Below are 13,580 nucleotides of genomic sequence, written 5' to 3' on the forward strand. Positions count from 1 at the left end.
ATTCAGATTGTAGCCTAAGGGGTCTAATGTGATCTTTTGGATTTACAAACACCTGCCTTGGATTATGCCATATGTCTTCTGAGTGGCTCCAGGGGTGTATGCTCTGTCCAGTACTCAGCTCATTTTGTGGTTTAAGAATGCATAACTGAACACAGAAATATGAAGGTTTGCATCCATTTACAATTTATCAAGTGTGATGGCCACTTAGAGGCATTCAGTGGTCTGGAAAGGGGCATATGTATGGGCTCAATTTGGCCCTGGGCCATTTATGAATACAGGTAACATTTTTCACCTAACATGAGCAAGTCACAAATTCAACTGTTTAATTTAAAGGGACTGTTATCACCACATCTTCCAGATTTAAGAGGCAGGGCTAGAAATACTGTCAGTATCCTGGATGAAAAGGAAAAATTCCATTAGTCTTCTATCTTCCAATATTTGGTTTGACACTGAGCTCTCACTACAAAAAAATTCATAAAATTTTGCTTCTTTCAACAACTGTTTGAACTCTACCATTTTGCCTTTACATTTTAATGTACATTTAAATTATTTTTAGGGGTACAATATTTTCACTTTTTTCCCTGAAATGTTGCTAGTTTGTCTTTCTACTAGGAATTTTTTTCTTATGCAGAATGGTATGTTAGAAGTATTATATATTAAAATATGTTATATAAATATATATATATATACATATATTATATTAAGGTTATTCCCCAAAAAAGGAAATTAAATCAAAATATGTATTTGTTATCCATATCCTTAGAGGTCTATAGGCATATAACAAAGAAAGAATCTAGCCTTTCAAAAAACAATTATACTAATTAGAAGTTAATTTTAAAGACATAACAGAACACAGTTAAATAGCAAGTATGAATGCAACAAAATAATACTAAGCTAGTAATTTTTGGCCAATTTTACAATTTTTTCAGATGGCACTTTTGGTATAATAAATTTGAAGTGATTTCACAAAAAATTTTGGAAGCAGGATGGGTTGAAGGTGAGAGTTGTGGCTACTCACTTCATTTCAATTAAATGCAAAGAGTGAGATGTTAAAACAGTAAAGGAGAAATAATCTTTAGCTGCTTTGTTCTTACAGCTGTTATTTTAAAAATTGCAGCTAGTAAAATTACTGTCTGATGGTTCCTAAAAGCATTCCTAGAATTTTCTAACACTAGAGGTAGTAACATATAGATACTAACCTCTGTTAATACATCCATGTTTAGAAAAGAAAATTTTGCTTCTAAATTCTTACTCCACATTTTAAATTAATTCTTCATTAATTAAATAGGAACCTGAGTGTGCAAGGGATACCAACCTGAATCAGACTAATTTGTAGCAATGCTGTTTAGGGGGTTCCAATTTATTTGAGGCTATAGAAAAGGTTATCCAATGCTTATGTATGCAGTTGATCTTAATAGTGCTAATGTCTAATTTGAGTTTACTTACGGATTAGAAGTATTTTAATATAGAACTATTGTGTATGGTATAAAGTATCTTGGTTCCACAGCTCAGTAAATTATTTATAACAGCGTTGTGAAGCTTGTGTTGATGAATTACAACATCATATAGATAGAAAGGATGGAATGAAGAAGGAAAATCAGGAGGTGGGAATTTGAGAAGAAACTTCATTTGTATTAATGAAGTACTACATAAAATAAATGCAGTACCAGTGAAATTTATTTATTAATGCACTTCTACATATTCAATTTGTTCAAGTCCTTATCCGCAACAAGGACCTTCCATAGAGGGATGGAAATACTGGCATTACACAGCATAAGTGGAGGTACCTGCAAGTAGCTCTCAATGGAGAGGTGACTACCATCTTGGGAGAACTGGCTATTAGAATGCATTTGCCCAAAAGATTCTTCAGTACTTTTTGCATAAAAACATCAGTGGGTATTAACATATTTAAAATCTGTTCATTCCCTGGACTGGTAACCATGGCTACACTTGCCCATATTTTCCCTCCTCCTCTGCAGTTGGAGCCCAGAGCAGCTGGGAGTATGTAGGCTTGGAAGTGGCTAGTAATAGCTAGCCAGGGCAGCCTTACTCTAAGGTGTCCAGGGAAGGCTTGTCAAGTAGAAAGGATTTAGCAGGAGCACAGGAAATACCTTACTAGAGAATAGTTTGCCAAAATTCCCTTCATTTATTGTAGCAGCTGCTACCCTGACACTTGTCAACACTACATGCCTCCTCAGAAAGTGGGGCAAGAGACTCCACTCTAGTCATAAAGCAGACCACCTGTCCCCAGGAAAACAGCCTCCATATTGCTAATGGCTAACATTTGGTACAAAATCTGAATCTGAAGAATTTATGTTCTTTCCAGGACTGGATTTTTTTCTGATGAGTGGGGTTCTGCGTTCCAGGAGGTTTTGTTAGTTCACTCAGGATTATCTGGATACATTTGTTAATTTGAAAAATTTCCACCCTGTACTGGATTTCTGTCAAACTTGTGACCTCCCAGCACCAGTTTCTTGGCTTAATCTGCATGTGAAGATATATTTCTATTTACAAGATTTGGATTCACTACCCTTCAATTTTGGCCATCCTTCTGCTTTGCAAGGCAAGAACAGACCATTACCATCTCTTTTTCTTTTATCTGATCCTAAATTGTTTTTTGTTATTCTCTTCTCTGAAGCAAAACACACTAAATTCCCATTGCACAGTTTTAAGATGCCACGTTTGCTCCTCCACATCTCTGCAAGGGCAGCAATGACCCTACACAGTGTCTTCTACAAAAATCATACCTTAATTTCATATCTTGACACTAAAAAGTTTTAAATTCTTTCTCCATCTTGTTAATATATGAATATTTAATTCCCTTTTTTAACAACAATCAAACACTGAGCAGAAAAGTTCCCTGAACTACCCCTAAAGTTTTCAAGGTTTCTGAAATAACAATAACAATAATAATAATAATAGTAATAATTTTGAGTTTTGTTTGAAATGGTGTTTTCTATTGCCCACTTTAAATAGGTCATCTTGAAATTCCTCACAAGCTTTACTAATGTTCTGCAAAGTTTGATTACTTGCTTTATTCTACCCCTGAGGCAATCACATCCTGATTCCATAGTAATCTTCTGTTCATTTATGCTATATTTTCAAATGTAATTTATTAATAACTATATTACACAATACAGGACCACAGATTAATCCATGAACCATTCCTAGCCTTTCTTATGGAAAAAAAAATTCTTCCATTCCTTTTCCTTGTCTTGAAGGTCTATTTTCCTAAAATAATTCTTGTCTGTTATCCAACAAATACTTAGAGATCATAATAGTCAACCTCAAAGAAGGCTTGTAAAAGCCTTTTAAAATACAGAATTTAGAATGTTAAATTTGTTCTCCTTTAGAAAAATCTGAATTTTGCTTTGTAAAGCTTGCCCTACTAGAACCTGCTTTTTATCCTCCAGTGGATTTGTTACTCTTTTCTACACTATGCCAGACAATTTGGTTCATGAAACTTTTGCTGGCCTTTAATTATTTTTCTAAACCAAATATGACTTTTGGTACATTTCAGATTTTAATTCCATGATTGCTTTCTAACAAGAAAAGAAGACAATATAAGTGCTAGACATTTGACCTGTTCATATTAAAACTCCTTCCAGCTTTAAAAGATTCCTCCAGATACAGGACATGACATTTACACCTATGACAACTTCAGATCTTCAAGGTATTAAGAGATGGTGCACTTCTTCTAATTTCCATGTATGGAACAATGGTAGTTGGAATAAAATGGCTAGAATGAGTAAATACTTACCTAGTAAGCAAATATGAGATTAATGAACAATTAAACAAAAAAATAATAAACATATAAGTAAATTCAGGTTACTGGTTCAAATGAAAAATATATGGCTAGGCCCTGCTGCTGCCCACTTTTTCCCAGGGTCAGAGTCACGGTGATTCTGCCTCACCAGCAATGTATCTGAGAACAAAATATTTCTTTCTTCTCTCAGACACAGTGTTACTGACATATAAAATATATTCAGATTAGAGCAGAATTGTAATTAGGATAAATATTTGATGTCCAAAGTGTTATCATGATAATATAGCTGGGAAGACAGAGTTTTTTGTGTAGGTAGTGTGTTGCAGTCTTACACATCTGCTGTGTTTTTAAAGATTAAACAAATAAGAAAGATGGACAGAAGCAGGCAATATCAAAACAGCTTGACTTGGGCTGAGTTGTTAAGAGAGTCTTTCAGAAAATGGAAGCAGCAAACCAAATATTTACACCTCAGTAACAATACAGTATTGCAATCTTTTGGTAATGATGGAATTAGGCTCGGTAGAAACAAATTCCTGCTTTTTTACTGAGATCTCATCTATTTGGAACATCTGGGCTTATTATAGGGGATGAGGTAGAAAACATCAAAAGGCCAGATAGGCTCCTGTAATGCTGGGGCTAATTTGATGTATCTTGCTTTAGTTTCAAAACTGAGCACTGCTTCTCTAAGTCAATACTGGATCAGTCTGGCATTCCCTACATACCCAAATTTCCCCCTTAAATTAATAAGAGCTTCAACTAAATGTGAAGCAAAGGTTTGGTAAACAAGTAAATGTTATTTTTTCCTGAATATAGATATATTATCAAAAACATATATCAGTGCTTAATCATGTCCATAATTATAAAATCTTAATAATGATTATATGTAACACAATTACATAAGTGCTATTAGTGGTAATTTTAAAGGCAAAACCCTGCAAAATAAAAGGGTATAGATTTCTCTTTTTACAGGGATTTACAGTACTCATCAACTTGTATAGTTCACATTAGCATCCAGTGACATTGCTTTGTCTGTATATATTTCTAGCTGTCAACAGAATGTCCTGAGGCAATCGCATCCTGATTCTATAGCTATCTTCTATTCTTTTATAATACACAAGGGTCTAATTTTCCATCAGCAAAGCATGAAATCATGTAAGAATGCCACATAACCAGCATGTGCAAACAAGTAGCACTTTTTCTACACATAAAAATGCTTCATAAAATAACAAATAAATTAAATCTTCTTGTTCAAGTAAAGTGCTTGAAAACTTAGACCCTTTTTAGAAATTAGAGTACTCTGTGCATAATTCGCCATGCCACACTGTTTGCACCACCTTGCAGCATTATTTTCTGTGCTAAAAATCATTTCACTCAGGCTGATGGAGGAGCTTTCTATTTCCTGGATGAATAATACAGTTGCAAATTTCAGGCATATTAATTAAATTGATAAATAATAATCAGCTAGGAAGTTCACAAAAGAAGTGCATTTCTATTTGATGATGCCAGCTTATTGTTCCAACAGTAACAGCCTTGCCCTATACCTTTGCACATTTCTACAAAGCTTTTAACAGAATTCAGGGGAACAAAATGGGTGCAGTGAGTGTCATTTGCTACTTAGAGCATATTTCTGTGGAGTAGCCAGAGGAACCTCTAAAGCTCAGCACGATTTAAACGATTTTAAAATGTACCAGAACATATGTGCATATGTGGTAAGCAGACCCCAGCTCCCTGTCTGGAACCTGTGCCTCATTCTGCAGCAATATCTGCCAACAGCCATGACCTCCGCATCAGCTTGTCTTTGCGCCATACTCGAATCACACTCAAGGCATATGTCTTCCTTCTTAGAAGGACCATGTAAGCAAAGCTCAGTTCAGCCTCAATGTATTGACTACAGCTGCCAAAATCATCTTCTTCCTCTTTGCCTCTCATATTCCTACAACTTCAGGGGATTTTTAACATAATGTACGGCTTATTTAGCACATGGCTTTCAGATGTCTGGCTGCAAAGTAATTTATTGTAATTTAAGTCAAACATGTTTTGAATAAAGCAGCTAGTGTTTTTAATCTCTACTTCATCTAGCACAATGGAAGCTTTCAGAAAAAAAAGAATTTTTCAGGAGGAAGAGAACCACATAATCTCTACTCATGAAAAGAACTGACCTAGAATTTATATATGAAACTTACAATAAATTTGCCTTTGTCGACTCCTTACCATTACAGCAATATCTTTGAGAAATGTGCCTGCACATGATAAAGTCAGACAACTTGCACCTGTTGTTCCAACACACTCTTTGTTTATGGAAGTATTTCCTAAACATTAAAAAAAAAAAATGATTGATTTTATTTGTCTCCTAAGTACAGGAGATAGGAACAAGGATGATGGTTGCCAAAGCATAATAAACGTGACTGAACGCCTCCGTGGTGACTCATTGCAAGCAAACAGCCCTAAGCTTGCAGGGAAAGTCCTGACCCCCTCTACAGCTGGGCAGCCCTGCCCACACTGGAACTAATGAGTTTGTGAAACTGCTGGCCCACACAGGTGCAAGGATTAGCTCTGAAATCAGTCCTACAGAGCAAGAGTATAGAGAGTTGGCATCGCCACAACCAAGATTATGTGCTCATTAATCAGGGACAGTTTTCAGCGAGTTTTTGCTGTTGCTGGTCCACACAGGCCAAGGGAAAAAAGACCATCTGCAACATCTGAAAATCTGCCCCTCAATGTTCCTCTCATTAAAAATGAAATTAAAGGAAGTAAATATGTAGCATATAATTACCCTTCAGGAAAGAGAACTCACCCCATAGAAATGCATTAATCTAGGGTTTGAGTATATACACTTCAGCACCAGATCTTTTCTAGGCTACATATGTGACTTTGCAGTCTATAGTAAAGGAGCATCTGTGTAAGCAGAAGCTGGACAATAGTGGAGCTAGCCTGCATCCCATGCATGTGCTGTTGCTGTGAATCAAGACAGTCCCCACCCAGTTCAGCTGTGCCTCCAGAACCATGGCAGAGGGATGCCTCTGTTTTCACAATCATGCTGTCTGCATTGTAAAAAAAGCCACAAAGGTATCTCAGTTTTACCCAGGAGCCATTAAATGACTGCAGGAGCCAAAAAATGGAAGGCTGAAAGGTTCAGCCACTCTCTGTTGCTTACCTACCTGAGATACAGATAAATCCTCCAAGTGGGATAAGGCATGGTGTCTCCTCCAAGCAAGCTTTAACCTTCCTGCAAGTTATACATATCTTCTCAGCAACAATAGCAAATGCAACCCTTCTTCACCCAGATCAACAGCAAGAAAATCAGAAAACGTATGGTAGCCGTAAGCTGGAAAAAACAATATACAAAAACAAAGACAGTATAATCACTTACGCAATCCTGCCTCTAGTACTTTCTTATGGTTTAGCAACTGAATGACTTTAGGTCAGTAGCAGTTGCATTGCTTTATGTCAGTTTTTAGACTGTGTTGACAGGCATGCATATTCAGAATATGCTCCTTTTCAGGAGCAAGGTTTCCATCTATCTGTCTGTCTATCTATCTATCTATCTATCTATCTATCTATCTATCTATCTATCTATCTATCTACTTACCTATCTACATATCTTCATTTATACCTATATACCTACCTATCCCAATCTGCAACTAAATAAATCATAATAACATATGATTTTTAGGGTTGGAACAGACCTACAAGATCACCAAGTTCAACTCTTAACCTAACACTTCAACCTCACCACAAAACCATATCCCTAGGTGCCACATCTAGATATTTCTTGAACATTTCCAGGAATGGTGATTCCACTACTCCTCTGAGGAGCTTGTTCCAACGCCTGGTCACCATTTCAGTGAGGAAAATTGTGATCTTAAAAGCACATAATCAAATTTTATATTTCTCATTTACCATACAATACAAACGATGACTCAACTGCATGCAGATTTTCTGAATTACACCAGTGCTTGGGCTCTAATGGTGTCAAAGGACCAGTTGAGCTTTAAGGCAATAGGCCAGATTGACTTACTTCATGTAATCTGTAGCCCATATGTCACACTGAAATTCTCCATATTCTAAACTTTTGAATAAAATATTTTCCATGAAAAGAAAAATATTATTTCTTTCTTTTTATAGTTGTGAAGTAAACCTGCAATTTCTAACAGACCGTAAATGGATGCAATGCCTAAGGCTGAAAACAGATGGAAAACTAGGCTTGGGAAGGTGACAACACTACTTCTCTTATTAAGCTGCCCCAATGTTGATATTAAAACATAATTACATCTCTTTAAAACTTAACAATATGTGTTTAGGTGAACATTCACATACACAAGGCAGAAAGTGGGAATTAAGCCCTCTTAAGTCATAATGGGAAGCAGAAGAGACAAGACTGAAAAAAAGAAAAAAATATTGTGGAAATACTTGTGTTTATGTAATGCATGACAAGGAAATAAGAAATAAATTATATATTTTAAAAATCTAAAAGAATGACAGAATTAAGAAAGAGTAGAATGAGGACAAATGGTCGCCGTAAATTTACATCTCAAAGAAGAAACTTAAAATAATTTAGATAAACAAATTAGTTTAAAACATCTGATTTTAATTGTATCTTCTTTTAAGAACATTCACTGAATCTAACCTGTTTTTTAAGAAATTATGTTGGTTGAAATTTGCTATTTCTGTCATATTTTCAATAAACAGGCATCTGAAACATAAGATGGATAAGTTCATTCAAAAGCAAAGATAATCAGCTATATCTGTAGAAGGAGTACATAACTTGGCAAGGGTGGATTTGTGGAATGACACCACTGATATGTGGAATCAACATCAAATTCTATGTGGTTTGAAGTTTTTATTCTGGCTGGCTGTAATGGGGTCCCAGAGCCTGGATGCCTATTAACATGTGAACAGGAGGTTATCAGTTCCAACATTGTTTATCTCAGAAGAATAGAGAGCTGAGATCCCTGAGATGCCCCACAAAGTGAGTGAAAGCTCACTAAAAGAGGGTTATCAGGAAATTTGTTCTTGAACTGAACTAAAACATGAAAGTAGGTGTGTCTTTGGTTTGGTTGAGTAATACTGTGCACATCTGTACCAAAAGCTGGGTGGAAAGTAAGAGTTGTTGCATGGACTGTGTTCTTGCCTGTTGTATTGTTATTAGCCAGCTCTTCCCACTTGTTATTTCCTGGCTGGGAAGCTACTAGAAGAACCTTTAGAAGGATGCCTAACTACTTAGCTCACTCAGATCTTCCTGGGGCAAAACTAGAGGGTGAAACAGAATGCAGATGTTTTCAGCCTTGCTGCAACATGACTGCCTGTGGCCTTGCCGTCCTGAAATGCTAAAGGCACATGATTGTTCTGTGCGTGCCCTCTTCATTAATTTAACTAAAATTCACCCTGCTTCAGTATCCTCTTTCATCTTTTTCTTGCACTGTCATCTGCTGACACATAACTATACCTTCGATAGTCTTTGCACTTCCACAGGAGACACCCAGGAGCAGAAAGCTAGGGTTGCTGGACCTTCTCCCACTTCTTTTCTTCTCACAACTTTCTCTCTGTCTTTTTCTTTGGATGCACTGGCATCCTGTCAGTACAGTGAGTGGCACAGGAGGGAGATGAGGCTTTCCACTCGATTAGTAGCAAAAGTGGTCCCCAGCAGGCAGGAGATACCATGGTAAGACTTTATCAGATACAAGTCTCCATATGTTTCTGTATCAGTATGTCAGATAGATATCTGAAGAGGGAGAAGAGCAGTAAAGAATGAGGAGCAAGTGTATAAACACTATGCAAAATGCTTGATAGGAGTTGGACGGTCTGGTTTAGCTGCCTCTCAGAAGAGCTCCTCAGCAGCCTCCTCAGTAACAGCGTATTATCTGCTCACCTAAAGACAGCACATGGGCCACAAGAAAGGGAGAGGGAGTACAATTAAATTCCCAGAAGAGCTGAAAAGATATAGATTCACTTCTTCATCTCAGTACAGCATGCTCCCATCTCATCCTTTCCAGAGGCCCCACCACCAAAACCTTGTGGTTTTGTGGGAGGAGAATTAACCTTTTCTCTTTTACATTTACTCAGACTCTACCTACTCAAACCATTCACATAAAAAAAAAACTCTCAAGGGCAAAATGTGCAGGCAGATTCAATTTAAAGAATTACTTAATTTCAGAATTAGATCTGGGCAGAAAACAAGTTACATATCCTAGGAAAATGATGGCATTTAAGATACTAAAATAATTTTCAAACCCCCAAAAAACTCAATGAAAACTAAGGCAGAAAAAAGGAGCTTTCAAATTTCTCTCTAAGTATCATTACCAGGAATATGTTGTAATATTTTGAAATAATTTGAAATATCTCTTTTAAATTTGTATCTATTTCTGCAGAAAACCAAATTAAATTTCAAAACAAAACTGCTTGAAAGTAAATAATTGCTTAGCTGACAAAGAGAAAAAGGTAGCTCCTCCACTTCAAAAAGTTTTCCTTACTCTCCCTGTCAGCCTGTATTCTTCATAAAAAAATTATCTAAAATTTGTTATGACATGAAAGTATTTTTCTGTCTGTCTACAAGTCTGTCTGTCTGTTTATGTCTATACATTATATTTTTATTTGGCCCACAACATTTCTCAACATTTATTTTCCGATTAAAATCAATGTGATATGAAATACAAACTGGTTAGTTATCACACCACATCCCGTATTTTTGTGATAACCATGAAAGGTTTAATTCAACTTCAGGAATTATCAAGTCTTTTGAATATAACAGTAGCTGAAGACAATTCACAATTTCAAGCTGTTCAGGATTTTATATAACAAAGAATATCACAATATATTTATAAACCAACAGTGACGGGTTTCACTTGCTTTGAGTAATAATGTAATTAAGAGTGCTAATAAAGCCAAAGGAGACCCTTTTCCCTAAAATCATCTCATTTTTTCAAACTGCCTTAATGACTTTTTTTATATATGATTTTTATTATTATTGGTCCTGAGACAGTTTGAAATTTTATCAATATCACTGCCTTTTTAAGATATGTATCAAAAAATAGCATGACGCCACCTCCAAAGAGGTTTATTAAATGCGGTGCTAAGCTGACAAGACACCAACAATATAAGCAGATGTCCATTTCTCACCAAGCCTGTCCTATTCAAACCATTCATCCAGAGCCACAGTAACACCAGTTTTTAAGACAGAACCTTTTAAAGATATATTATGCACTTTTTCTCAGAATGGGCTAAAGCCTCTTTGCATGATTTTTTATTATATGCAAATGATCAGTATCTGATTAGGTCCTGAGGCAGCTTCACCCAGGTGTTCATGGGAATAGTAATGGGAGCTGGGGAAGAATATTTCATAACTGAAGTATATTTTCCCTTGGGGGATACCACCATTTGATTTTGACATTTATTTGTCCTGTGCTGTTAAGGACAAAACTACAATTACACTTTATTTTTTCTACTGTGCAGTGGGCACAGTGTCAAAAAAATTAAATCAAAGGTAGTGTGTTCTCACAAAGAAAAAAAAAAAACCAAAAAAAACACAAAAAAAAAAAAAACAAAAAAAAAAAAAAAAAAAAAAAAAAAAAACCCACCAAGATTTAAACCCAAATTTAAAGAACATATTCAGTTAAGTCACACCAGATTAGGACACCTTAAGTGATTGAAAATATGTATCATAAATATATTTTAAAAAATACCAGTAGGCATATAAAATTAATATATAGCCCTTCATTTTTCTTAGTTTATTATTAATATTAATAATATTTGTGTATTTAACATTTTAATTTATTAATATTTTTCATTGAAAGCTTTAAAAATGAGAGTCTTAAAAAATAAATAGGTTCCTTGAGTTTATTTCTATTTTAATTGCTACAGTCTTCGTGTCTGGAGAAAGTTGGTGTAAATTAATGGAATACAAGATTAAATGAATGATGCACGTGATGACTCTTGCATCTTGCATTTCAACTGTATACAAATCTATTTTTAGTATGTACATTTTCATGCAACAAATAGTTTTTATTTCTTTCTTGATTTTCACTGGCAGAATTCACACAACTTGCAAAGAAGTCTGTGCACATTCTATATAGAGCACGACTGGAATTAATCAATTAGAAACAATTTATAAGCTACCACTGCATGTTTTACTTCAAGGGTTCTGAATCTCATTGCACATAATTTCCAGAAATGGACCTAATGTTTCCAGAAGAATTCTAGAATTAAAGTGTTTGAAAGGCAGTCAGAAAGTAACACTGCAAGCTAGTAATATGCTCTTATCTGCAAATTTCATCCAAATCTCAGTCCAAACTAGAACAGTCAAATGTCATAATTTCTTCCCACTGAATTTAAGTGCAGTTGAGCATGAAGAGCTCCTAACAGATCTCTAGTACATGACATTAACATGTCTTATATCTTATTGAACTCCATTCGTTGGAATAAAAAACAACAAACAGGAAAAATATTGGTAAAAATGTGAAAAATAACACATTAAGCAAATTTTAAGAAAATTTAAACCTTCATTCAAAATCAAAGTATCTGCGAAAAGCAGACATGGTCACTTTGATCTGAATGCAGGTAATGCCTGATAGGAAAATAGAATGAGATGAAAACAAATACAATACATAAAAACTGGGAAGATTTTATTTCTTTTTTTCAATTTCATTTAACTTGGTTTTGAACCTTTCGTCCATTGCTGATTTAAACAGTGGTGTTTGATCAGTAGATCAGAGTGATGACTTCTCCACTAGAACATTTGCTTTCCTCCTGCATTGGGCTTAGCTCAAATAAGAGTTGCAGAGCACCACTAAGTCCTTCTAAAGAAATATTATTTGTATGCTTGCATTGCAGACACATATTTCAAGCAGGTCACCAAAAAGAAAACAACTTATTGGTATGCAAGAATCTACCTAAAATCTGGAATATGTGTGTTTTATGAATTGCATATACATGAGATATTACATTCAAGTCATTTAAAGTGGATGCTCTCTATTTCCAGAAAGGATTTGTAGTAACAACAGTAACATAGAAGTTCTCTATGCTACATGTGTCTTTAGTCCAAAAAGAGGCCACCCCTCAAGAGCTGGAAGGCCAAGTGATCTTTATATCCACTTAGCCACTGACACTGATGACATTGTCAATAGAAACACTAACAGGTTCTAGTGAAAAGCGTTTTTTTTGCAAAGTTTTATCAGTGAAGTTCCTTATGTGGATTCATGTTATTTGGTTTGGTAATTATTAAGAAATTTTTGAAAGGGCATAAAAAATCTTCTTAACATTAGCCTTGGTTTTGTTCTCAACCATGCAATAGTGTGGTAAGTTTCCTTACCTGGATAACTTTCAGTATGGCATGACATACTATGTGATAGATTGAAGTAAAATCAGCTTCAGTTCTGGAATCGGGGAGAGAGAATATTCCTTGTTATACATATTTAGTTCTTTAAATTTTGATACTGAAAGAAAGTATTATTATAATATGTAATTTTTTCCATAACAGTCCATGCTTTCTACTGCAGGTTTCAAAATTTCACTGAATCTCCTAAAAAACTGAAATCTACATACTGCTGTGATTTCATGTTGCAAATTTTAATCCCACACATATTTGTTCTTTAAAATGCAGTGGTTTATAATAGTATAACGCTTAGGATTTTAATACCAATGCTTCACTGTAATAAAACTTTTAGTGATTCCCTGGCATGTCTTGCTCAGACGTAAGTTCCTCATTTACATATCTGATGTCCCCCAAGAGACAGAGAAGCTTCAAGTTAATTATCCATGTAGCTGTAAGAACTCCTGTTTCCTTGGTAAGAACTCTCTAAAAGAAAACTAACAGTTATTA

General features: G+C 35.2%; 1 long non-coding RNA gene across 1 annotated transcript; it reads right to left on the minus strand.

Moving 5' to 3' along the window:
- Positions 1-11,743: 11,743 nt before the first annotated feature.
- LOC136362009 (uncharacterized) lies at positions 11,744-13,137 on the minus strand. Its single transcript, XR_010743718.1, has 2 exons — positions 13,071-13,137; positions 11,744-11,958 (listed from the first exon to the last, which is right to left on the minus strand). It is a non-coding gene; the product is annotated as an uncharacterized lncRNA (long non-coding RNA).
- Between the last annotated feature and the right edge of the window lie 443 nt (positions 13,138-13,580).

The sequence above is a fragment of the Sylvia atricapilla genome, chromosome 5 (genome assembly GCF_009819655.1).
Source record: "Sylvia atricapilla isolate bSylAtr1 chromosome 5, bSylAtr1.pri, whole genome shotgun sequence".
NCBI lineage: Eukaryota > Metazoa > Chordata > Aves > Passeriformes > Sylviidae > Sylvia > Sylvia atricapilla.